A 24,668-nucleotide genomic window follows, 5' to 3' on the forward strand; every position below is an offset into this window, starting at 1 on the left:
GTACAGACGGGGTATCACCATGTTGGTCAGGCTTGTCTCCACCTCCTGACCTCAGGTAATCCACTCATCTCAGCCTCCCAAAGTGCAGGGATTACAGGCGTGAGTCACTGCACCCAGCCTCCCTCTGCAGATTCTAAGTGGGCTTGGGACTCAGCATCTCTTCCTCAGGAAGGGAGGGATGCACGCCAGGAAATGGGGGAGCCCTGCCTTTATTCCTTTCCCATGTGTGCTCCCAGGGCCAGGGATGAGGTAATGTTAGAAGTGGAGCTGAAGTCTTGAATGAGGCCAGCACTTGGGCGGAGTTGGATTGGGCTGGTGTCAGGTTGGTAAGGGAGGGAATTGGAATCCACATCGGGGTCGGAGATCAGTCCCACCCTGGGGACGAGAGGTGGAGAAGACACAGTCCCATCTGTCTCACAGCAGACAGGTAAGCAGCAGGTGACTTAGGACACACCAGAGAAGCTGGAAGAAATACAGGCAGAGCTAGCCCAAGCTGAAGAGGGGACAAGGGTCTTCTGGAAGAGGTGACATAGGAAGTGAGTTTTCCAAAAGGAGCAGGGGGAGGAACGGCACCATGGCATGTGAAACCTGATGGGACTGTGAGAAAACCTGGGAACTGTGAATGGCCTGCAGAGGGCTGCGGAAGTGGGCAGGGATAGACCATGAAGGGCTTTGTCTGCCAGGCCAAGGAGTTCAGACTTTAACTGAGGGCCTGAGGAGCCTTCGAAGGCTTCTAAGCAAAGAGAAGAGCAACAGGGTCAACCTGAGATCTCTGAGGCCCAGGGCATCCAGCAGGCAAGCGCACAGTTAGGCCTGGGCTCGGGAGAGGGGTCTAACTGGAGAAAGAGAAGAGGAAACACCAGCCCCTGGGCATTCAGCACTAGAGTTGATGGGGCTGCCCAAGAAGCAGATGGTGTGAGGCAAGGGCCAGGGCCAGGATTCTGGGGAACAGGGATGATGAAGAAGGAGCAGATGGGGAGGGAGCTGGAAACCTAGACTCAGGGCTCCCCAGAGGCTGACGGGAACCAGTAGGGGACTGTTGCCCCAGATTTGGGTGCTGGGAGGGGCTGGCTAGGCAGGTGTTTGCAGAGGGCTGTCTGGATGAGCTGGTGGGGATAGAGGGTGCCAACAACGCTGAAGAAGCAGAGGCTGAAGAGGCAGAAAAGAGGCAGAAGAGAGAAGAGAGGCAGCTAGAGGGGCCACCGAGGCAGGAGTTTGGGTCAGAGCTGTGAAGCATGTGAGTCTGCACAGAGCCTGGGGGAGGGGGTCTCTGGATCTCTGGGTCAGTGGAGATAGTGGGGGTGGGGAAGAAAGGGGACTCCTGGGGTCCTTTCTTCCTAGGATGGGCTTGAGTAGAGTTACCAGATAAAATATAAGATGCCCAGTTAAAGTTGTATTTCGGAGAAACAATATTTGAGACAATTATACCTGGTATACCTTTAGTCTAACCTCAAGCCCTCTTGATGCTTAAACTGTGACTATCCAGGACCTACACACATACATAGACACACACTCACACACACACACACACACACACAGTTTTATTTTTACAAATAAAAGTATAGCCAGGCATGTTATATTTTATTTAGCAAATAAAAATATAGCTGGCTCACATCTGTAATCCTAGCACTTTGGAAGGCTGAGGTGGGCAGATCACCTGATGTCAGAGATTCGAGATCAGCTTGGCCAGCATGGCGAAACCCATCTTTACTAAAAATACAAAATTTAGCCGGGTGTGATGGTGGACACCTGTAGCCTCAGCTACTTGGGAGGCTGAGGTAGGAGAATCACTTAAACCCAGAAGGAGGAGTTTGCAGTGAGCCAAGATTGCGCCACTGCACTCCAGCCTGGGCAACAAAGTGAAACTTCACTTCAAAATAAATAAATTGATAAAAATAAACATATAGGATGCCAATTAAATATAAACTCCAACCCGGCGTGGTGGCTCATACCTGTAATCACAGCACTTTGGGAGGCTGAGGAAGGCAGATCACTTGAGGTCAGGGGTTCGAGACCAGCCTGGCCAACATGGCCCCATCTTTACTGAAAATACAAAAATTAGCTGAGTGTGGTGGTGGGTGCCTGTAATCCCAGTTACTTGAGAGGCTAAGGCAGGAAAATCTCTTGAACCAGGCAGGCAGAGGCTGTGGTGAGCCAAGATTGTGCCACTGCACTCCAGCCTGGATGACAGAGGGAGACTCCATCTCAAAAACAACAACAGCAACAACATCAAAAATTAGCCAGGCATGGTGGTGAGCACCTGTAATCCAGCTACTAGGGCTGAGGCAGGAGAATTGCTTGACCCAGGAGGCGGAGGTTGCAGTGAACCGAGATCACGCCACTGCACTCCAGCCTGGGTGACAGAGTGAGACTCTGTCTAAAATCAATCAATCAATCAATAAAAATCTTACAGTATGAACTGGCAAATGGGGACATTAATGTCTACCTAACCAAAAATTTAAATATTTCTGAACACAGAGCCAAACAAGCCTAGAGGACATAATTGTCTTTTATTGAACTGAAATTTTTTTTTTTGAGATTGAGTCTCTCTCTGTCGCCCAGGCAATGGCACAATCTTGGCTCACTGCAACCTCTGCCTCCCAGGTTCAAGCGATTCTCCTGCCTCAGCCTCCTGAGTAGCTGGGACTACAGGCATGCGCCACCACGCCTGGCTAATTTTTGTATTTTTTAGTAGAGATGGGGTTTCGCCATATTGGCCAGGCTGGTCTCAAACTCCTGCTCTCGTGATCTACCCGCCTCAGCCTCCCAAAGTGCTGGAAGTACAGGTGTGAGCCACCATGCCTGGCCTGAACTGGAAATTTTTTAAAAATAAAAAATAAAGAATCTCAGATTTTTTTCTTTTAGTATTTTATTACCTAAAATACAGCTACTGTTAATGTTTGGTAGGTTTACTTCTAACGCTATTTTTTTTTTTTTTTTTGAGACAGAGTTTTCACTCTTATTGCCCAAGCCGGAGTGCAATGGTGCAATTCGGCTCACTGCAACCTCTGCCTCCCAGATTCAAGCAATTCTCCTGCCTCAGAATCCCAAATAACTGGGATTACAGGTGCAACCCACCATGCCTAGCTAATTTTTTGTATTTTTGGTAGAAACGGGGTTTCACCATGTTGGCCAGGCTGGCCTTGAACTCCTGACCTCAAGTGATCCGCCTTCCTTAGCCTCCCAAAGTGCTGAGATTATAGGTGAGAGCCACCATGCCTGGCCCCCTTTTTTAATGTATACACATATACCTATTCCTCCCCATTTTGTTAACAAAATTTTTGTAAAGTTTTGTAAAACTCTACAAAAGTATTACTCTACTTACTCTACTCACACCTGTAATTTCAGCACTTTGGAAGGCTGAGACAAGGTGGATCACCTGAGGTCAGGAGTTCGAGACCAGCCTGGCCAACATGGTGAAACCCCATCTCTAATAAAATTGCAAAAATTAGCCGGGCAAGATGGCAGGCACCTATAGTCTCAGCTACTCAGGAGGCTGAGACAGGAGAATTACTTGAACCTGGGAGGCAGAGGTTGTAGTGAGCTAAGATGGTGCCACTGCGCTCCAGCCTGGGTGACAGAGTGAGACTCATTCTCAAAAAATAAATAAACAAAAATAAAATACAATACTTTTTCATTCAAACATTTATCGAGAATATCTTTCCATACCGATAGGTCCATGTTCACCTCATGCCTGTGGCTATACAGCATTCTACATAATGGAGATTCTGTAATGTGGAATCCTTCTGTTGATGGGCATTTAGAGTGTCTCTAATTTTAAACAGACCCAACTCTTCTCTATTATGAACAGCATGAGGGCAAACACAATTGGCTGAAACTCAATTAGGAATGAAAATGCAAATAAAAAATTTTTTTTGACATGGAGTTTTGCTTTTGTTGCCCAGGCTGGAGTGCAATGGCATGATCTCAGCTCACCACAACCTCCACCTCCTGGGTTCAAGTGATTCTCCTGCCTCAGCCTCCCAAGTAGCTGGGATTACGGCATGAACCATCATGCCTGGCTAATTTTGTATTTTTAGTAGAGACAGTATTACTCATGTTGGGCAGGCTGGTCTTAAACTCCCGACCTCTGGTGATCCGCCTGCCTTGGTTTCCCAAGGTACTGGGATTACAGGCATGAGCCACCGAACCCAGCTGCAAATCAAAAATTTAAAATATCAGAATGAAGAAACAGAAATAACTAATGATGCTAAAAACTGCCCCCTAAGGTCCCCCAAAGTGTTGACATTAAAAATAACAAAGCACGGAGTTCTGGGCTGTAGTGCGGTATGCTGATCAGGTGTCCGCATGAAGTTAAGCATCAATAGGGTGACCTCCCGGAAGCAGGGGACCACCAGGTTGCCTAAGGAGGGGTGAACTGGCCCAGGTCCGAAACAGAGCAGGTCAAAACTCCCATGCTGATCAGTAGTGGGATTGCACCTGTGAATAGCCACTGCACTTCAGCCTAGGCAATATATCGAGACCCTGTCTCTAAAAACAAAACACTTTGAGGCCAAGCCCGGTGGCTCAGGCCTGTAATCCCAGGATTTTGGGAGGCCGAAGCAGGTGGATCACCTGAGGTCAGGAGTTCGAAACCAGCCTGACCAACATGGTGAAACCCTTTCTCTACTAAAAAAAATACAAAATTAGCTGGGCATGGTGGCACATACCTGTAATCCCAGCTACTAGGGAGGCTGAGGCAGGAGAATCGCTTGAACCTGGAAGGTGGAGGTTGAGGGGAGCCAAGATCCTGCCATTGCACTTCCGCCTGGGCAACAAGAGTGAAACTCCTTTTCCAAAAAAATAACAAAAAACTAAAAATTAAACATTTTTATTAAATTATTTGTTTGAATCAACATGCCATTTGATTAACTTATCACCAAAACTGCTTTTCATCACATTGTTTTACATTTGTGGGGTTTTTTTTTACATTTCTTTTTCATAAAAAAATTATTCATCTCACACCAGTTAGAACTTTTGTGGTTTTTCAGATTCTTTCGAGCCACAGAATCCTTTGCATAACTCAGGAGCCCATAGTATAAACAAATCAGGAAGGAGCTGCTCTGGCTTCAGGGGCAGAGGTCGGGGAGGAGGGCAGAGTAGGTCCCTCAATCAGGCTGGAATCATCTAAAGCCATGAAGGTTCTCAGAATGCCCCCCGCCCCCCCCAAAAAAGACAAGCCTCACCCAGGTAATTGTCTCCTTCCAAACTCATTTTTCAGGTAGGAAAACAGATTCAGAGCAAAGTAACAACTTGCCCAAGATCACCCAGAACTAGAACATCCAGACTAGGGCTGTGGCCCACCCCAAGGAAACCAGGGTTCCCCTACTAGGCAGCAAGGCTGGGGAGTGGCAAGGGCACAGGCAGGACCCAGGAAAGTCTTTAACTCTTTAACTCACACCTACCAATTACCAAAACTCCCCCTCACCGCCCCCCCCCCACCCAGGCTCTCATCCTTCTCAGAGTCATCCCTGGGGCTTCAGGACAGAGCACATGGAGACTAAGGCAGGCAGGATCAGGCACAGCCACTTGTCCAACGGCAAAGATCCCAAGAAGTCAAGAACCCAGAATTCCAACCTAGGCCTACTCCACTCTAAAAGAGCCTATATCAAGCTCCCTAATTTGTCATCTGAAACCAGGGATTGAGCTCAGGCTTGTCACTCTCTAGTATGAGCTGGAGTTATCAGGGAAAACTTCCTGAAGGAAGTGGGGGGTCTTATTAACAGAAGCAGCCAGGGAGACAGCTCTGAAGAAATTAGCATATGTGAGAAGCATTTTCGTCTTTGTATATACCAATATATGAGCACGTGCCTGTGCGGATGGACAGGAGTGTGTGTGTGTGTGTGTGTGCACACGTATGCATGTGCTTATATGTCTGGTCTTGCTCATGAAAGCCTCTCTGTAGTGAGACACACACACACACACACACACGCCCCAAGTTGTGCACACATGAGCATGCACCCATTCTGCCGGGTTAATATTTCCCTGCTTGCGTCAGCACGGTCCCAGTAAGTGGGCAGCTCGCTGCAGGAACGTGCCCTATCTGATCTGGTCAGGGGCTGTAGGTCTGGAACAGGGGGATTAGGGTGGGCAGGGAGCCCATCTCGGTTTCCCCCGGGCAAGCTGCACTCTCTCCACTCTCCTGCTCAGCCAGGGAAAGGAGGTAGCCGCAGTGCAGTGTGACTGCTCATTCTCCTCACTCAAGCTGGGGACTCCCTGGTGGGACAGCCTCCTTGCTTGCCTCCAAGTAGGCCAGGGCCAGCTGCTCCTTGAGAAACCCTCCCCCGTCATTCATCTCTGTCCAAATCCTGAGGCTTCTCTACACATAGCTATCCCCTTAAGGACAAACAGGGAACAAAGACACTAGAAATGCTCACAGCGAGCCCCTCTTCAGCAGGAAAGCAGCTTTGAAATGTCCAAGTGAGCCAACGGGAAGGTGGGATTCAATTGGCAGCTTTCCAGGAGCACAGTGATTGCACCAAGGGCCTGTGCAGAGATCTGTGCGGTCAGGGTCTGGGGTACTAGCACCCATGGGCATTGAGCCTCAGCCAGGAAGGCTTGGTGGGACATGCAGACCCCAGGCAGAGTGGCACGTCCCTCATTCCTGGGCGCCTCTCCCTGGGTAGATGGAGAATCCTCCCACGCCTGCACTTGTCCCTAAGGTGTGGGCTGGGCCAGGCTGGGCTAGGTGAGCAGATACTGTCTCTTTTGCTTTTGTGATAGCCCAAGGGCTAGCGTGAGTCAAACCCAGTTGTCCTGGCTCCTAGCCCAGTTCGAGGATGCCCCAGTACTTCCATAAACAGGAGAGAGAAGGCTGGAGCATGGATGGAGGGAGACTCTCACCGCTGAGGCTCTTCCCACAGCACAACCCCCCTGCCTCGACCTCCCTCAGGCTCCATCTCTGGGCAGTTTCCTCTCCACCCTAGGGCCACATTAGGACTTTAGTAGGCCCTTGGCATTTTTTTTTTCTAGAGACAGATTCTCGTTCTGTCACGCAGGCTGGAGTGCAGTGGTGCGAACTTGGCTCACTGCAACTTCAAACTCCTGGACTTAAGTGATCCTCTCATCTCAGCTTCCTGAGTAGCAAGGACTACAGGCACACACCACCATGCCAAAATATTTTTTGTATTCTTTTTGTAGAGATGAAGTCTCACTTTATTGCCTAAGCTGGTCTCAAACTACTGGGCTCAAGCAATCCTTCCACTTTGGCTTCCTAGAGTGCTGGAATTACAGATGTGAGCCACCGCGCCCAGCCTGGCATTTGTGTGTGTATGTGTGGTAAAAAAATGCAACATAAACTTAGTGATCTTAACTATTTTTTTTTTTGAATCTCGCTCTGTCACCAGGCTGCAGTGGTTCAATCTCAGCTCACTACAATCTCCACCTTCCAGGTTCAAGCAATTCTCCTGCCTCAACCTCCCAAATAGCTGGGACTACAGGCATGCCCCACCTTGCCTGGCTACTTTTTGTATTTTTAGTAGAGACAGGTTTTCACCATGTTGGCCAGGCTGATCTCGAACTCCTAGCCTCAAGTAATCCACCTGTCTAAGCCTTCCAAAGTGCTGGGATTACAGGCGTGAGCTACCACGCCCAGCCTGATTGCAACTATTTTTTAGTGTAGAGTTCAGTAGTGGTAATTATATTAGCATTGTTTTACAATCTCCAGAACTTTGTCATCTTGCAAAACAAATTCTATACCCATTAAACAACTTCAATCCCCTTTCCCCTGTTCCTGGCAACCATCATTCTACTTTCTGTCTCTATGAGTCTGACTACTCTAGATACTTTATATGAGTGAAATATACGCTGTGTGTCTTTCTGTGTCTGGCTTAGTTCACTTAGCATTATGTTCTCAAAGCTTCCTCCGTGTTGTAACATGTCAGAATGTCCTTCCTTTTTAAGGCTGACCAATATTCCATTGTATGGATGTGCCACATTTTGTTTATCCATTCAGCTGTCCCTGGACTTGAGTTGCTCCCTCTTTTTTTTTTTTTTTTTTTTTTTTTTTGAGATAGAGTCTGGCTCTGTCACCCAGGCTGGAGTGCAGTGGCATGATCTCAGCTCACGGCAACCTTCACCTCCCCGGTTCAAGCAATTCTCTTGCCTCAGCCTCCCAAATAGCTGGGATTACAGGCACATGCCACCACACCAAGCTAATTATTTTGTATTTTTAGTAGAGACAGGGTTTCACCATGTTGATCAGGCTGGTCTTGAACTCCTGACCTTGTGATCTGCCTGACTTGGCCTCCCAAAGTGCTGGGATTACAGGTGTGAGCCACCCCGTGCCCAGCAAGTTGCTCCCCTCTTTGGCTATTGTGAATAGTGCTGCTATGAACATGGGGTCTGCCACTGTCTTTTTGAGATCCTACTTTCCATTATTTTTTAAGTTTTAGGTTTGGGGGCACATGTGAAGGTTTAATATACAGGTAAATGCGTGTCATGGGGGTTTGTTGTACAGATTATTTCATCACCCAGGTATTAAACCCAGTGCCCAATAGTGATCTTTCCGGCTCCTCTCCCTCCTCCCACCCTCCCACTCCAGGAGACCCCAGTGTCTGTAGGAGACTACAGTGTCTGTAGTTTCCTTCTTTGTGCTCCTAAGTTCTTATCATTTAGCTCCCAATGCTTTCCATTCTTTTAGAGATATGTGCCCTTGGCATTTTTGCTCTTTTGGGCCCCTTTTCCAACAAATAATAATAATAGTAATAATTCTATTTTGTAACTGTTGGTATAAAAACAAATATATTAATTTTTCTTTTTTCTTTCTTTTTTTTTTTTTTGAGACAGGATTTCACTCCTATCACCCAGACTGGACTACAATGGCATGATCTCAAACCCTTACCTTCTGGGCTCAAGCAAGTCTCCTGCCTCAGCCTCCCAAGTAGCTGGAATTCCAGGCACCCGCCACCAGGCCTGCCTAATATTTTTTTTTTTTGTAACTACAGAGCTTCTTCATGTCGCCCAGGCTAGTCTCAAACTCCTGAGCTCAAGCAATCCGCCCTCCTCAGCCTTCCAAATCACTGGAATTACAGGCGTGAGCCACAATGCCGGCCCCGATATATTAATATTAAAACATTTTCTTCAGCCTATATGTTCTATTTTTTATTTTGATGCAAATTTAAACATGTTGTGGGCCCTTAGATTCGACATTCTCGTGGGTCCTGTGCCTCCTGTGCATCATGGAGAAGGCGGCCCTGTGTGTCTCTCACATCCACTTCCACCACACAAATGTTCCACCTCCCCAGTCTCCATCTCCAGCCCAGAGCTCAAGAAAAAGGGATCCACTTTCTTCTCTTGTTATTTCGTATGCGTAACAAGCCCCTTTACCTTAACCTGCCCGGACCCAACCTCACCTTCCCCCAATCTGCTCCCATCCCAAGGGCCTGGCCTAAGGGATGCTCCTCCCCACCACATCCCTGATGCTGTCCCACCAGGAGTCACTCACCTGCTTCTTCTCTCATGGCCCTCTCAGTCTGCCCCAAAACTATCCCATCTCCAAGAGCCTCTTCACGAGTCTCCCAGTCTGCATCCCCCTTGAGATAGGAGGCGGGACTTGACTCCAGAGGTGGGGCTCGGACACTGGATCAGACTGAAGACCAGCTAAAACAGGGCTGGGGTGGAAGCAGCTTTCCAATCAGACACATGCCCCAGTGTGCCATGTCAATTTGTCATTGCCTGGCAACACCTGGGAGTTATCACCCCTTTCCATGGCAATAACCCAATGACCCAAAGGTTACCACACTTTCCCTAGAAATTTCTGCATAAATTGCCCCTTAAATCTGCATGCAATCAAAAGTGGGTATAAATATAGCCGCAAAACTGCCCTGGGGTGCTGTTCTCTGCCTATGTATATCCCTGCTGTGCAGGAGCAATCATGGAGCTGAAACACTGCTGCTTCAATTAAGCTATTTTCTTCACCTCTCTCTGTAGCCTTTGAATGCTTTCCTGGGGAAAGCCAAGAACCCCTGGAGGCCAAGCCCCACTTGGGGGCTCGCCTCCCCTGCACCCTCACCCATTTTCTATTTTACAGCACATTTTTTTCTTTTTTGAGATGGAGTCTCACTCTGTTGCCCAGGATGGAGTGCAATGGAGTGATCTTGGCTCACTGCAATCTCCAGCTCCCAGGTTCAAGTGATTCTTGTGCCTCAACCTCCCCAGTAGCTGAAATTACAGACACCTGCCACCGTGCCCCCACTAATTTTTGTATTTTTAATAGAGATGGGGTTTCACCATGTTGGCCAGGCTGATCTCAAATTGCCTATTTTGTTTTATTTTAATTTTTCTGAAATATGTTAAACTCCAACTACTCTGTCATTTCATTCCTACATTCTTCAGTGTTCCGCTCTAAAATATAGGAACATTTTCTTAAATAATCAGTGCCACACCTGACAAAATGTACAATTCTATGGAATGATCAAATATTTGCAATGTTTCAAAATGTCTTTTGCATTGATTTGTTGGATTGTTTGCATCAGGATCCAAAGAAGGCCACACATTACATTGGGTTAAATGTTCTTTTAAACAAGAGAGCCCAGGAGTTAAATGCCAGCCTGGGCAATATGGAGATTCCCCATCTCTATAAAAAATACAAAAATTAGCAGGACATGGTGGCATGCACCCATGGTCCCAGCTACTCGGAGGCCGAGGCAGGAGGATCACTTGAACCTGGGAGATTGAGGCTGCAGTGAGCCATGTTTGTGCCATTGTGCAACTCCCTGTCTCAAAAAAAGAAAAAACAATAATAAATAAATAAATAAAAGATAATAGCTAAGAAGTTAGCTCTGAGCCAGGGGTGGTGGCTCACATCTGTAATCCCAGCACTTGGGAAGCCAAGGCAGGCAGATTGCCTGAGGTCAGGAGTTCAATATCAGCCCAGCCAACATAATGATACCCCCATCTCTACTAAAAATACAAAAAATTAACCGGGTATGGTAGTGCATGCCTGTAGTCCCAGTCACTGGGGAAGCTGAGGCAGGAGAATCACTTGAACCCAGGAGGCAGAGGTTACAGTGAGCCGAGTTCTCGACACTGCACTCCAGCCTGGGTGACAGAGTGAGACTGTCTCAAAAAAAACAAAAAAAAAGGTGGCGGGATGTGGTAGCTCATGCCTATAATCTCAGCACTTTGGGAAGCCAAGATGGGCAGATTGCCTGAGGTCAGGAGTTCGAGACCAACCTGGCCAACATGGCAAAACCCCAACTCTACTAAAAAATACAAAAATTAGCCGGGTGCAGTGGTGCACGCCTGTAGCCCCAGCTATTCAGGAGGCTGAGTCAGGAGAATCGCTTGAACCTGGGAGGCAGAGGTTGCAGCGAGTCAAGATTGCAGTACTACACTCCAGCCTGGATGGCAGAGCAAGATTCTGTCTCAAAAATTTTTTTAAACGTTAGCTCTAGCTGGGTGCAGTGGCTCACACCTGTAATCCCAGCACTTTGGGAGGCCAAGGAAGGCAAATCACCTGAGGTCTGGAGTTCAAGACCAGCCTGACCAACATGGAAAAACCCGTCTCTACTAAAAATACAAAACAAAATTAGATGGGTGTGATGGCACATGCCTGTAATCCCAACTACTTGGGAGGCTGAGGCAGGAGAATTGCTTGAACACAGGAGGCAGAGGTTACAGTGAGCCGAGATTACACCACTGCACTCCAGCCTGGGCAATAAGAATGAAACTCCGTCTCAAAAAAAAAAAAGTTAGCTCTAATGGTATATGGTTTGGTTTTTTTTTTTTTGAGGAAGTCTCACTCTGTTGCCCAGGCTGTAATGCAGTGGTGTGAACATTGCTTACTGCAGCCTTAACTTCCTGGCTTCAAATTATTCTCTCAGCTGAAACTACAGGCATGTGCCACCATACCATGATAATTTTTGTATTTTTTGTAGAGATACAGTCTTGCCATGTGCCCAGGCCGGTCTTGAACTCCTGGGCTCAAGCAATCCACCCACCTCGGCCGTCGAAAGTGCTGGGATTACAGGCATGAGCCATCGCACCTGGCCTGGTGTATTTTATTTAGGTTCAGTCTTGTGTGTAGGCTGGGGCAGAGGATCCTCTTGGAGGGTGCTGCATGTTTCCTATTGCATCCCATCAGGAGTCAAGTCGTGCCTAAACACTGCACGCTCAGTGATGCCAACTGTTCTGTGGCTTCAGGGAGTGACAGCCTGACCCTTCCATTGTCACCTTCCCCCCCCACCTCCATCAGTCCACCTTCTGCATTTATTCTTTGATTTCTACCTAAACCCATTTCATAAGTTTTCCACAATAAAATATTTTAAAAGAAAAGCTCCAAGCAGCAATTTCCTAACTCACAGGTAAGAGTCTAAAAGTGGTAGAGACTCAGGTACCAGATTAATCAGAGCAGGGAGGAGGGTGAGGGGCACCTCATGAGAAGGAGGAAGGAGAAAGTGAAGTGGTGGCCGGAAGGAGCAGTGGAAAAATACAGAGACCTCCTGGCCAGGAGCCTGAGTTTGAGACTGGTTTGAGATTTTCCCACTCAGGGCCCTACCTGAGTTGTTTATAGCTCCGGCTTTGTAGACAGACAGACCTGAACTTGATTCCAGCTCAGCTTCTTAATTGGCATTTGGTGACTTAAAGCAAAAATTTTAACTGGGCTTCTTCACCTATAAAATGAAGACATTAATTTTTACCTTGCAGGGTTGTTGGGAGAACGAACTGGGTGGGTAGAGGGCATGGCAAGTGACTGGTAAAGTAAACACTCTGGGTGGTAGGTAGGAAACCTGTTTGAGGAAGGGGAACTCTGTACTCCACGCCTCCTGTCCTTCTCCTGCCCTAACAGATTCTTGACCAATGCCAGGCCCAAGCTAGAAGTGCTGGGAGTAGAGTATAACACGCTCATTTGGAAGACAGCAAGAGCAACACCCAGGAACATCCACATTCCCCTTCGGCTGCTCCAGCGGGGCGTCTGGTCTCCCATTGCCATTGCAGCCCAGCAGCTTAGCTTTCTGGACTTGAACCCGTGGTCACCCCCTCAGGGTGAACATTGCTCACTGCAGCCTCAACATCCCGGGTTCAAGTGATTCTCTCAGCTGGGATTACAGGCGCATGCCACCATGCCAGGCTAAGTTTTGCATTTTTTTTGTAGAGATGAAGTCTCACCATGTGCCCAGGCTGGTCTTGAACTCCTGGGCCACCTCCCGGGGATACCAGGCCTGATGAGCCTGTGATGGGCGGGGCCATCTGATTCCCAGATGATTTATCCCAAGCTGGGAACATAGCAGATGCACAATCAATGTTGAAAGAAGGGAGCTTTCCCTGCCCAGAGTGGGAGAGAAATCATTTGTCAGGTGACTCTGCCTGTGGGGGCATCTTGGGCATCCCCAGGAGTTCCTGGCTCCAAGCCCCTGAGCCCTTGTTGAGGGGGCGTGGGGGAAGCACCTGGGATGGAGCAGAGAACCAGGAGCACCTCCCTCCTGCTCCTGTTCCAGCCTGTCTACTCCTGCCCTGCCCACCCCCACCCACAGCCCTGGCCCCTAGTTGAGCCTCTCGCTCCTTTCACAGCAGCTTTCAACCCAGCCGAGGGCCTCCGTGAGATGGGGCTGGGTAGGGTGGAACCTTACACCACAAACTCCCAACCTCATCCTGTTGGGAGCATCAGTGAGACTGGCTCTAGCACCCCCTGCTGGCCGTCGAGGCTGACTCCTTTAGCCTGAATCCACTGGAAGTACCACTCAACTCCAGTCCCCTCAAGGGACTGGCAGGGCCCACCTTAGCCCCAGGGTTCGGCTCAGAGGGGAGACACGCGGCTCCACCTGGCCCAACCCCATTCCTTTGTTGTGGCTTCCAAGTTTTCTTTTCCACGTCACTTGTGCTGCTTGCTCTCCTGTTTTGTTGACTTTCGTGCTGTCTTGTTTGCTCTGGCTGAGCCGACAGCCTCAGGATGAAACTCATTCTGAGCCCAGGAAGTGTGAACCTGAAAGTCAGCAGGCTGTGGGTGGGGACGGAGGGAAATGAGAGAAAGGGTAAGATCTGAGCTGGTTCCCAGCCTCCCTCTGGAGTTCACGGCTGTTCACTCCAGCAGCAGGGTCGGGGCCTAGGGGCAGAGATGGGTGGAAGAATTTTTCCAGCCTCACTCAGGGCAGGTCTTGGCCTGTCACATCAATGTTTTCAAGTCCCATCGTTTGTTTGGAAGCTCAGCCCCAGAACTCTAAATGCCTCCCATCTCTAGGAGGTCTGAACCCCTCCGTGGGGCAGTACAAGTTCTCTGGAGGCTGCTATCTGATGTCAGCCCTAGTCCTTCAACTGAACCACACAGGGGACACCACCATCCCCCACGGGGAGCCTCTAGGACCCAGCTTTCCTGACTTTCCATGCACCTCGATGAGAATCTGTTACCCAGCAGCCTGGTAAGGTGACCCCACAGGATTATTGCCCCTCTATGAATTGAACCCCAGACATGGTAAAGGGACATCTCCAAAGTCACCAAGTGGGAGCTTCCTGGCTCCTAGCCCAGACTCTTTGCCCCACTTCAAGCGTCTCTTGGATCATGGACTAAGATGGGAAGGCAGCACCAGGCCTGAGGCACCGGGGCAGGAGCCAACACACCCAGCTGTGGCCTGTGCACACAGTACCACACAAACCACCGTGTGGGCAACCTGGGGCTGATATGCTCACCCCACAGCCCCCCAGACAGATGCAGCGGGGACCCTCATGTCCCTCCCGCCTGCAGAGGGGGTAAGAGAAAGCAATGACTCAGTGCCCACCTGCCACTCACTGCTCCCGGCCTGCCCATATGGCCTGTGGGGTATACATGCAGTCTCAGGGATAGGACAGGGGAACCACCCTGGCCTGCAGCCGGGAGCTTAGGGAGAAGCTTAGGAAAGCTGCTGCCGTCACCACAGGCTTAGGGTGCCCAGCTCTGCCAACTGATCCAGCCAAGCCCTTCTTGGGGAAGATGAGCTGTCATTAGGAAGCCCTCCTCACCTCTCAGACCTCTCCTTCTTATGGCTCCCCAGGCTCTTCCCTCTTTCAGGAGGACACCTGCACCCGTAGACATGTGTTCTGGGAAGCACTGCATGTTCATCTATATTGCCTCTGCCTCATGCTACCTGCACCCTTCACACCTGTGGCCCACAGTCTAGGGGACTGTGTGCCTGGGGACTTCCTGTGTATGCTCAGGGAAATGCAGACACACATCTTGGACCCAGGCACATTCCATAGTATTGCACCAGTGTAGATGAACACACAGGTGCTACATTCTGCACATGTAGACGAACACACAGGTGCTACATTCTGCACATGTAGACGAACACACAGGTGCTACATTCTGCACATGTAGACGAACACACAGGTGCTACATTCTGCACATGTAGACGAACACACAGGTGCTACATTCTGCACATGTAGACGAACACACAGGTGCTACATTCTGCACATGTAGACGAACACACAGGTGCTACATTCTGCACATGTAGATGAACACACAGGTGCTACATTCTGCACATGTAGACTAACACACAGGTGCTACATTCTGCATCCCCCCTACCCCTTCCAGAGCAAGGGCCATTTGAGGGTGAGGGGTGAGTCACCCGCCAACCCGTGGGACCTGCTGAGCCAGCAGGATGGGAAGTCGCAAGCTGACACCTGTGGCCTCAAGGGACCAACACCCTGCGTGGGGCCCGCCCAACCACCAGCCTCCAAAGCCCCCCAACATCTTACCTCCACCCTTATTACCTCCTAACCACACCCTCAGCCAGGACTGATGCCAGAAAGGCACCTCTATTCCATTACAATATGGATCTGCAGCTGAGCTGTCACTGTGCCTCAAGGGCTACTATCAGATTTTGCTGTAAAGATGCCTCAAGGAAAAACCTGGGTGGCAGCAGGACCCATCCCTCTCCTCTCCTCTGTCCAAACTCCAAGACTTCTAACTATTCCCCCATGGAAGCCCTTCTTGTTGATAATTCAAGCCTTTTGCTCCTCTTAGCTCACACGAGCTTGAGCGAAGAGCCCCATTCTAGGCTCTCTTCCCTCCTGCCCTTTCTCACCTCTGTATTCCTGCTCAGGAGTCCCCAATTCTGGGAACTCCCTGAGGACAGAGGGGCAGTCTGCGAACATAGAGAACCAGGAAACCCAAGTAGCCCAGGTGAGTCGATTGTCCCCCAGATGAAAGAAGCTGGTTAAAACCCCAACTGGCTCCTCCCCTGCTTCACCAGCACACCCAATTAGTCACCAAGTCTTGCTGGGTCTAAAGAATGTCCTCAACTCCTACTCTGTGCCAGACATCTCTGTAAATACATGGTCAACTTTGTACATGCATCACTCGGCTGGGTGTGGTGGCTCACACCTGTAATTCCAGCACTTTGGGAGGCTGAAGCAGGCAGATCACTTGAGGTCAGGAGTTCGAGATCAACCTGGCTAACATGGTGAAAATCCGTCTGTACTAAAAATAGAAAAATTAGCTGGGCATGGTGGCAGGTGTCTGTAATCCCAGCTACTTGGGAGACTGAGGCAGGAGAATGGCTTGAACCTGGGAGATGGAGGTTGCCGTGAGTTGAGATTGTGCCTCTGCACTCCAACCTGGGCAACAAGAACAAAACTGTGTGAAAGAAAGACACAGAGAGAAAGATGGAAAGAAAGAGAAAAAGAAAGAGAGAAAGAAGGAAAGAAAGAAAGAAGAAAGGAAGAAAGAGAGGGAGATGAAAGGAGGGAGAGAGGGAAGGAAGGGAGGGAGGGAGGGAGGGAGGAAGGAAGGACATTCTAACTCTTGCCATCTTTCTATCTTTCTAATCTGAATTTTTTTTACATATAGTGGTTAAGCATATGGGTTCTGGGCTGGGCTGGGCGTGGTGGCTCATGTCTGTAATCCCAGTTCTTTTCCGGGCCGAGGCTGGGCAGAATGCTTGAGCTCGGGAGTTTTGAGACCAACCTGGGCAACACAGTGAAACCTCGTCTCTATTAAAAAATAGAAAAAAAAAAAAAAAGGATATGGCCTCTGAAGCCAGACTGCCTGGGCTTAAATCTCAGCTCTGCTGCTTGCTAGTTACTTAATCTCTCTGTATCTCAGTTTCGTCATCTGTGAAAAGGAGATAATATCTACCACCTGAAGTTGTTGTGAACACTAAATGAGTCAATAACAGAAATGAAGTGCTTAGGAGAAGGCCTGTTCTATCATAAGAGCTCTTCAGAGTTTGCTACTATTATCCTTCCTCCCTCCACTCAGTTCCATAGACTCTGTTCCCAGCTATCCAATCTTCACACAGCAGTCAATGTGACCTTCTAACCACAGATGTGATGGGGTCACTCCTGCACCTGCTATCGTCCATGGCTCCCAGTGGCCCTCAGGATGTTGTCCAGCTCCTTAGCCCTACTCAGAAGGCCCTTCACGCCTGGTCCAGTGCTCCAGCCTTGCCATTGTCTCTCTCACATTGCCTTGAACACCCAGACTCCCCTCTGCTGTCTCTGCCTAGAACTTTCTATACCCTGGTGCGCTGGAAAATGCTTAACAATTGGATGTCTATAAAAACTGCATGCTTGGCTGGACGTGGTGGCTCACGCCTGTAATCCCAGCACTTTGGGAGGCTGAGGAGGGCGGATCGCAAGGTCAGGAGTTCGAGACCAGCCTAGCCAACATGGTGAAACCCTGTATCTAATAAAATAAAATAATAATAAAAATTTTAAAAAACTGCATGCTTAGATATATCCCTCTATTTATTCTAAGTTTTAATAGTATAAAGCTGTAAAATGGCACATAATATACAAATAATACCAAAGTACACAGTGCTCTTTATTGTAAATTCTACAAAGTTAAATGCTCCAGAGAATGCTTTCTTCATCACTTCTCACCCTTTTGGCTACGATCAAGTGGAGAATGCTCTCTTTGCCTTTTGCCAACCTTTACATCTGCAGCCAACCTATGGTTGCAATTCATAGGATTTGACAAAGTCAAACTATGAACAACTGCTTGGTTACTATCAAATTCAACAAGTAAGTCATTCATAGGCCAGGCACAGTAGCTCAGGCCTGTAATCCTGGAGCTTTGGGAGGCTGAGGCAGGAGGACCCCTTGAGCCCAGGAGTTCAAGACCAACCTGAGCAACATAGTGAGACCCTGTCTCTACAAAAAAAAAATAAGCAAGGCATGGTGGCACACCCCTGTAGTCCCAGCTACTTAGAAGGCTGAGGCAGGAGACTCACTTGAGCCCAGGAGTTCAAGGCTGCAGAGGGCCATGATTGTGACACTGCACTCCAGCCTGGGTGACAGAGCAAAACCTGTCTCTCTACACACACACACGCACACACGCACACACACACTCACAAGCCATTCTTAGCTCATAGGCTGGATTTAGCCTGCAGGCTGTAGTTTGTCAACCCCTGGTCTGTATAATCAACAGAATAGTAAATTAAGCCCTGATTTGTAGTGTTTGTCGATTTCAGTGATGCAAATACTCCCACGATGGCCTATTTCCAACTGCCACTGTGTTGTCACTGAACAAGGAGGTGAGGAGAATGATCAGAGCACATCATCATACAGAACCTCCACCTTAAAGATACAATAGATGGAAATACCTTGAAGAGCATGTAATAGTAAAACATAGTAATAATTAGGAAGTGATGAGTTTTGATTATATGTTACCTTTGTTTTTAAAACAATTTAGTTAATTTTTGTTTATATAATTTAATTTTTAGTGGTGGCAGTGTTTAACAAGCAGCCTGCAACATTCCAGAAAATGTAACACTTGGCTCTCACTAGCCTGTTGGAGTGGCTCCAGCACACCACCCCCTGTGCCTCTGCCATCCCCCATAGCGCTCCCTGGCAAACACAAGTCACTCTTCAAGACTTAGTGTCACACTCACTTCAGCAGCACATATACTACAATTGGAAAGATACAGAGGAGATTAGCAGGGTCCCTGCATAAGGATGACAGGCAAATCTGTGAAGAGTTCCATCTTTTTTTTCTTGTGACGGAGTCTTGCTCTGTCACTCAGGCTGGAGTACAGTGGCACGATCTCAGTTCACTGCAATCTCTGCCTCCCAGCCTCAATCGATTCTCCTGCCTCGATTCTCCTCCCAAGTGGTTGGGATTACAGGCACATGCCACCATGCCCGGATAATTTTTATATTTTTTTGGTAGAGACATGATTTCACCATGTTGGCCAGGATGGTCTCAAACTCCTGACCTCAAATGATTCACCTGCCTCAGCCTCCCAGAGTTCTGGGATTATAGAGGTGAGCCATCACACCAGGCTTCTTCTTTTTTTTCTTTTGAATGCCCTTTTTTTTTTGTCTTTTCCTCCCCTGCCTTCTAACAAGACAGCCCCCTCTCCCATGGAGGGGCTAAATGGTATGGCTTTTCCCTTCCCTCCTCAGAGGCAGCCCAAATAAACATCTCATTCTCCCTAATCCACTATCACCTGCTATTGAGAAATGCTGAGTGTATGATAAAATACATCATTTGCCAAGAACGATGGCAAGGAAAACCTAGCCGCCCCCCACCACCAAGTGGAAAACTGGTTGGGGCATTCTAAAGTGGCAAGACAGTATATACATATCATACACCAGTTAAAACAATTCTTTTTTTTTTTTTTAAAGACAGGGTTTCACCATGTTGGTCAAGCTGGTCTTAAACTCCTGACCTCAGGTGATCCGCTGGCCTTGGCCTCCAAAGTGCTTGAATTACAGACATGAGCCACCATGCCCGGCCAAAACAGTTCTTTAAGTGTGGGATATGTGACCCTGCCCCCGTGGCTCCCTCGTGGAGAATACTCTTTAGTTTGTCTGTGATCAGTGGTAAGCAGGCACCAGCTGCCTTCCTAGTTTATTTTTGTTCTATGAGAAGATACCGAACACCTGTTTGTTAATAATGAGCACCTGTTCAGAGAGAATAAATGCGTGGGTCAGCATCTGCTCGAGGCCCTCAGCATGAATCACTGTCAGCCTTTGAGGTCCTCAGCTCGGAAGGCTACTGGACCCCTGATAGTCCCACTTCGTTGTTCTATCTGGGTGTCTGCTTCTCAGTTCCTTCAGCACCGCCTGGGTGGAAGTTTCTATGGCCGAGCTGGACTTGCTAACCTGCCCTTCCTTTTTTTTTTGAGATGGAGTCTCGCTCTGTTGCCTGTTGCCCGTTGCCCAGGCTGGAGTGCAGTCGTGCAATCTTGGCTCACTGCAACCTCCGCCTCTCTGGGTTCAAGGGATTCTCCTTCCTCAGCCTCCTGAGTAGCTGGGATTACAGGTGTGTGCACCATGCCAGGCTAATTTTTGTATTTTTAGTAGAGATGGGAGTTTCACCATGTTGGCCAGGCTGGAACTCTTGAACTCAAGTGATCCACTTGCCTTGGCCGCCTAAAGTCCTGGGATTACAGGGGTGAGCCACTGTGCCTGGCCTGCCCTTCCTATAGTCTAACCTGAATTGCTCCTGCTTTCATGACACTGTCTTTCCTTCCCAGAAAGGGATCTGGGGTCCCACCCTACAAGTGACCTCACCAAGGGGCTGTTCTCCACCCTCCAGCCCCTCCCCAGCCCTACCACAGAGCGAGGACCTAGCCCAGCCTAGCTTCTGTCTGTGCTGCAGTTCCTGGAGACAGTCACCAGGTAAGGGCAGCCAGCCTGCTGGATTCACCTCTCCCACCCCTGACCTTTGCCTAGGATCCACCCTTGTCTCTCAGCTCTCCAAGACACACACCCCACCCTGGGGCCGAGGCTCCACTGTCCACCTGTCCAGACCTGCCTTCCGTCCTATGGGCTGACACACCCAACCCAGCCAGTGCCCTGTGGTAGAATGTCTCACTCAGGTCAGAGAGAACAGCAGGAAGAGGGGGCTTGAGGGGCACCTTCCACCCACCCCCATGGCTGATACCCCTTCCACAACTCAGGGAGGTCCATGTAGGACCTCGGGACCCAGTTCACCAAACTCAAGTTTACAGGTAGGCAGAGTAAGGCCCCAAGGGCCAGCCCAAGGCCTCAGGATGGGTTCCTAGCTGGAACAAGACTAGATCCCAGGCTAGATCCCATGCAGGGGAAGGCCTCCCATCCCTGTGCAGGAAGGCTTCTGCCCACAGCCTCCCTGGAGAAGACTCGGAGGGATCCCCTCAGAGAGTGGGGGGTGGTAGAGGAGTCACTGGCAGGTGGGTTCCAGTCCTGGAGAGACGATCTTGCTCTGCAGAGTTTTGGGAGGTTGGATGTTTCCCAGCTCAGTGCTGAGGGAAGGAAAACAAACCAGCTCACCTGGTAATGAGTGTTCCTTACTCGTAGCATACTTAAATGGGGGTGTGGGGGTGGGTGCCGTCCTCTCCAGGGGCTGGCAATAGGGGATGCATCATTGGCAGTGAACTTAATAAAACTGACTAAAAGTCAGTCTGCTTCTTGTCACCATAGGCAGCAATGTTAAACAATGTCAGTGGTAAAATACACAGATGGGGTGGACCATTCCCACTGACCCCTCCCCTTAGTACACACGATTCCTATCTATATATTCACCCCCAAATTTCTGCCAATCCAATCTACACGACTTCTTAGATCCTAAGACAAGCCACCTTTGGAGAATGTATGGATCCTTTTAGGACGTCTTTTTCTGAATGTCTACCTAGCATCTTAAGAAGTGTTCATCGGCCTTTATCTCCAGCACTTTGAGAGTCTGAGGTGGGTGGATCACCTCAGGTCAGGAGTTTGAGCCCAGCCTGGCCAACATGGTGAAACCCTGTCTCTACTAAAAATACAAAAATTACCTGTAATCCCAGCACTTTGGGAGGCCGAGACAGGTGGATCACGAGGTCAACAGATCGAGACCATCCTGGTCAACATGGTGAAACCCCGTCTCTACTAAAAATTACAAAAAATTAGCTGGGCACGGTGGCTCGTGCCTGTAATCCCAGCTACTCAGGAGGCTGAGGCAGGAGAATTGCCTGAACCCAGGGGGCAGAGGTTGCGGTGAGCTGAGATCGCGCCATTGCACTCCAGCCTGGGTAACAAGAGCGAAACTCCGTCTCAAAAAAAAAAAAAAAATACAAAAATTAGCTGGGTGTGGTGGCAGATGCCTGTAATCATAGCTACCGACCGGGGAGGCTGAGGCAGGAGAATCGCTTGAACCCAGGAGGCAGAGGTTGTGGTGAACCAAGATCACACCACTGCACTCCAGTCTGGGCGACAAGAGCAAAACTCGATCTCACAAAAACGTGTTAATCAGTTCCTACAAGAGTACTTCATTTATTCATTAATTTATTATTCATTTATTCAGCCATGGAAGCCCTTCCAAGTGCTAGGTGCTGGATGTGCACCGGAGAACAAGTCCCAGTCCCAGCTGTGGAGGACTTACGAGGCATGTAGGGAAGCTGGTGAGTAAACAAGAAGCTACAATGCAAGTTTGGAGTCTTGCTCTGTCACTCAGGCTGGACTGCAGTGATGCAATTCCAGCTCACTTCAGCCTCCACCTCCCGGGTTCAAGTGATTCTTTTCCTTAGCCTCCTGAGTAGCTGGGATTAGAGGCATATATCACCATGCTCAGCTAATTTTTGTATTTTTAGTAGAGACAGGGTTTCACCATTTTGGCCAGGCTGGTCTCAAACTCCTGACCTGAGGTGATACAGGCGCCTTGGCCTCCCAAAGTGTTGGAATTACAGATGTGAGCCACCAGTCCCTGCCGTTTAGCTTTTTTTTTTTTTTGAGAGAGAGTTTTTTGCTTGTCACCCAGGCTGGAATGCAATGGTTTGATCTCGGCTCACTGCAACCTCCTTTTCCCGGGTTCAAGTTATTCTCCTGCCTCAACCTCCCAAGTAGCCAGGATTACAGGTGCTGGACACCTTGCCAGGCTAATTTTTGTGTTTTTAGTAAAGATGGGGTTTCACCGTGTTGGCCAGGCTGGTCTCAAACTCCTGATCTCAGGTGGTCCACCCACCTCAGTCTCCCAAAGTGCTGGGATTCCAGGCGTAAGGCACTGTGCCCACCCATTGCATAGCTTTTATTCTTTTTATTCTATATGTAATATTGCCCACCAAAGAAAATGTGAAAACTACAAGTAAAAACAAATGGCTCACAATTCAGAAATAACATAATGCCTATTAATGCTTTCACTTCTTTTCATCCATTAATCTTTCTAAGTGTTCTATTGACATAATTGAAACTAATTCCACATAAGCCTGTTTGTATAATGCCCTTTTCAGCTAATGCCATGATGATAGAATAGTTATCAGCTCTTCAGAACTATTATTTTAATAACTATACTTCACTATCTTCTGTCACTGAGTATTTAGTTTCCAGCTTTTAAACTTTCTTTTTTTCTTTTTTTTTGAGACGGAGTTTCACTGTTGTTACCCAGACTGGAGTGCAATGGCACGATCTCGGCTCACCGCAACCTCCGCCTTCTGGTTTAAGCAATTCTCCTGCCTCAGCCTCCCGAGTAGCTGGGACTACAGGCGTGCAACACCATGCCCAGCTAATTTTTGTATTTTTAGTAGAGACGGGGTTTCACCTCGTTGACCAGGATGGTCTCGATCTCTTGACATGGTGACCCACCCGCCTCGGCCTCCCAAAGTGCTGGGATTATAGGCATGAGCCACCACGCCCAGCCTGTTTCATTTTTTCATTCATAAATATAACATTGGAATGATCTTTGGGCAAAGGCTTTGTCCATCTCTGCAATTACTTTCCCAAGGATCAGCCTCAGAAATGAAATAGCTGGGGCAAGGAATATGAGAAATATCCATGTTTAATTTAATCCTTTATATATTTATCTTTTTTTTTTTTTTTTTTTTTGAGATGGGGTCTTTGTCACCCAGGCTGGAGTGCAGTGACTCAATCTTAGCTCACTGCAACCTCTGCCACCCTGGTTCAAGCAATTCTCATGTCTCAGCCTCCAGAGTACCTGGGATTACAGGCACCTGCCACCACCCCCGGCTAATTTCAAATTTTTTGTACAGACAGGATTTCATCATGTTGGTCAGGCTGATCTCAAATTCCTGACCTCAAGTGATCCACCTGCCTCGGCCTCCTAAAGTTTTGGGATTACAGCTTTGAGCCACCACGCCTGCCTGTATTTGCCTCTTGAATCCATCAATTTTATGGTATGAGGTGAGGATCTAGTTTTTGCTTTCCAGAGGTGAGAAGAAGGGGTCTTCTTCAGGCACCCTAAGTCCCATCATCTTAGCCCTCAGTTTCTTGAAACTCCCTTAGAGAAGAGAAAGATGAAATAGAGAGTTGATATTACATGCACAGAATCCCTTTGCTCTAATTACAAGAAAGTGTTTTACTTGTTCCATGAGTAACTGCCTTTCTCTAAGTGGCCTCACTTTCTGATGAGTAACTGGAAATGCACTTCGTTTGAATTTTGTCAGAAATGTCCGTGCCAAAAAGCCTTGAAATGCTCAAAAGTACATAAAATAGAAAGGTACATCAAAAATAAAATGGGAAACAAACAAGTTAATAAAGCACTTAGCATAGTGCCCAGCACACATTATGCACTTAGTAAATGGTATTTATTCACTCAACACACATTTATGGATTTCCTACTGGAAGCCAGCACTGTGGGGACCTGGCAGTAACCATGACAGTTACTGCCCTCCCACAGAGTCCTGCCTGGTGGGCAAGACAGCTTTAACACATGGTTACATGAATGGTGGTTAGTTATAAGTGCTAAATGTCAAGGTACTGGGGGGCTATCACAGCAGGATAAGGGGACATTGATGAATTATAGGGATACATTGGGGTCAGGCACGGTGGCTCACGCC

General features: G+C 48.5%; 1 non-coding gene across 1 annotated transcript; it reads left to right on the plus strand.

Annotated features, from left to right (window-relative positions):
* Positions 1-18,793: 18,793 nt before the first annotated feature.
* On the plus strand, positions 18,794-18,905 carry LOC118148182 (U6 spliceosomal RNA). The gene has a single exon (XR_004734964.1). It is a non-coding gene; the product is annotated as a U6 spliceosomal RNA (small nuclear RNA).
* Positions 18,906-24,668: the final 5,763 nt, after the last annotated feature.

The sequence above is a fragment of the Callithrix jacchus genome, chromosome 1, assembly GCF_049354715.1.
Source record: "Callithrix jacchus isolate 240 chromosome 1, calJac240_pri, whole genome shotgun sequence".
In the NCBI taxonomy this organism is placed as follows: Eukaryota; Metazoa; Chordata; class Mammalia; order Primates; family Cebidae; genus Callithrix; species Callithrix jacchus.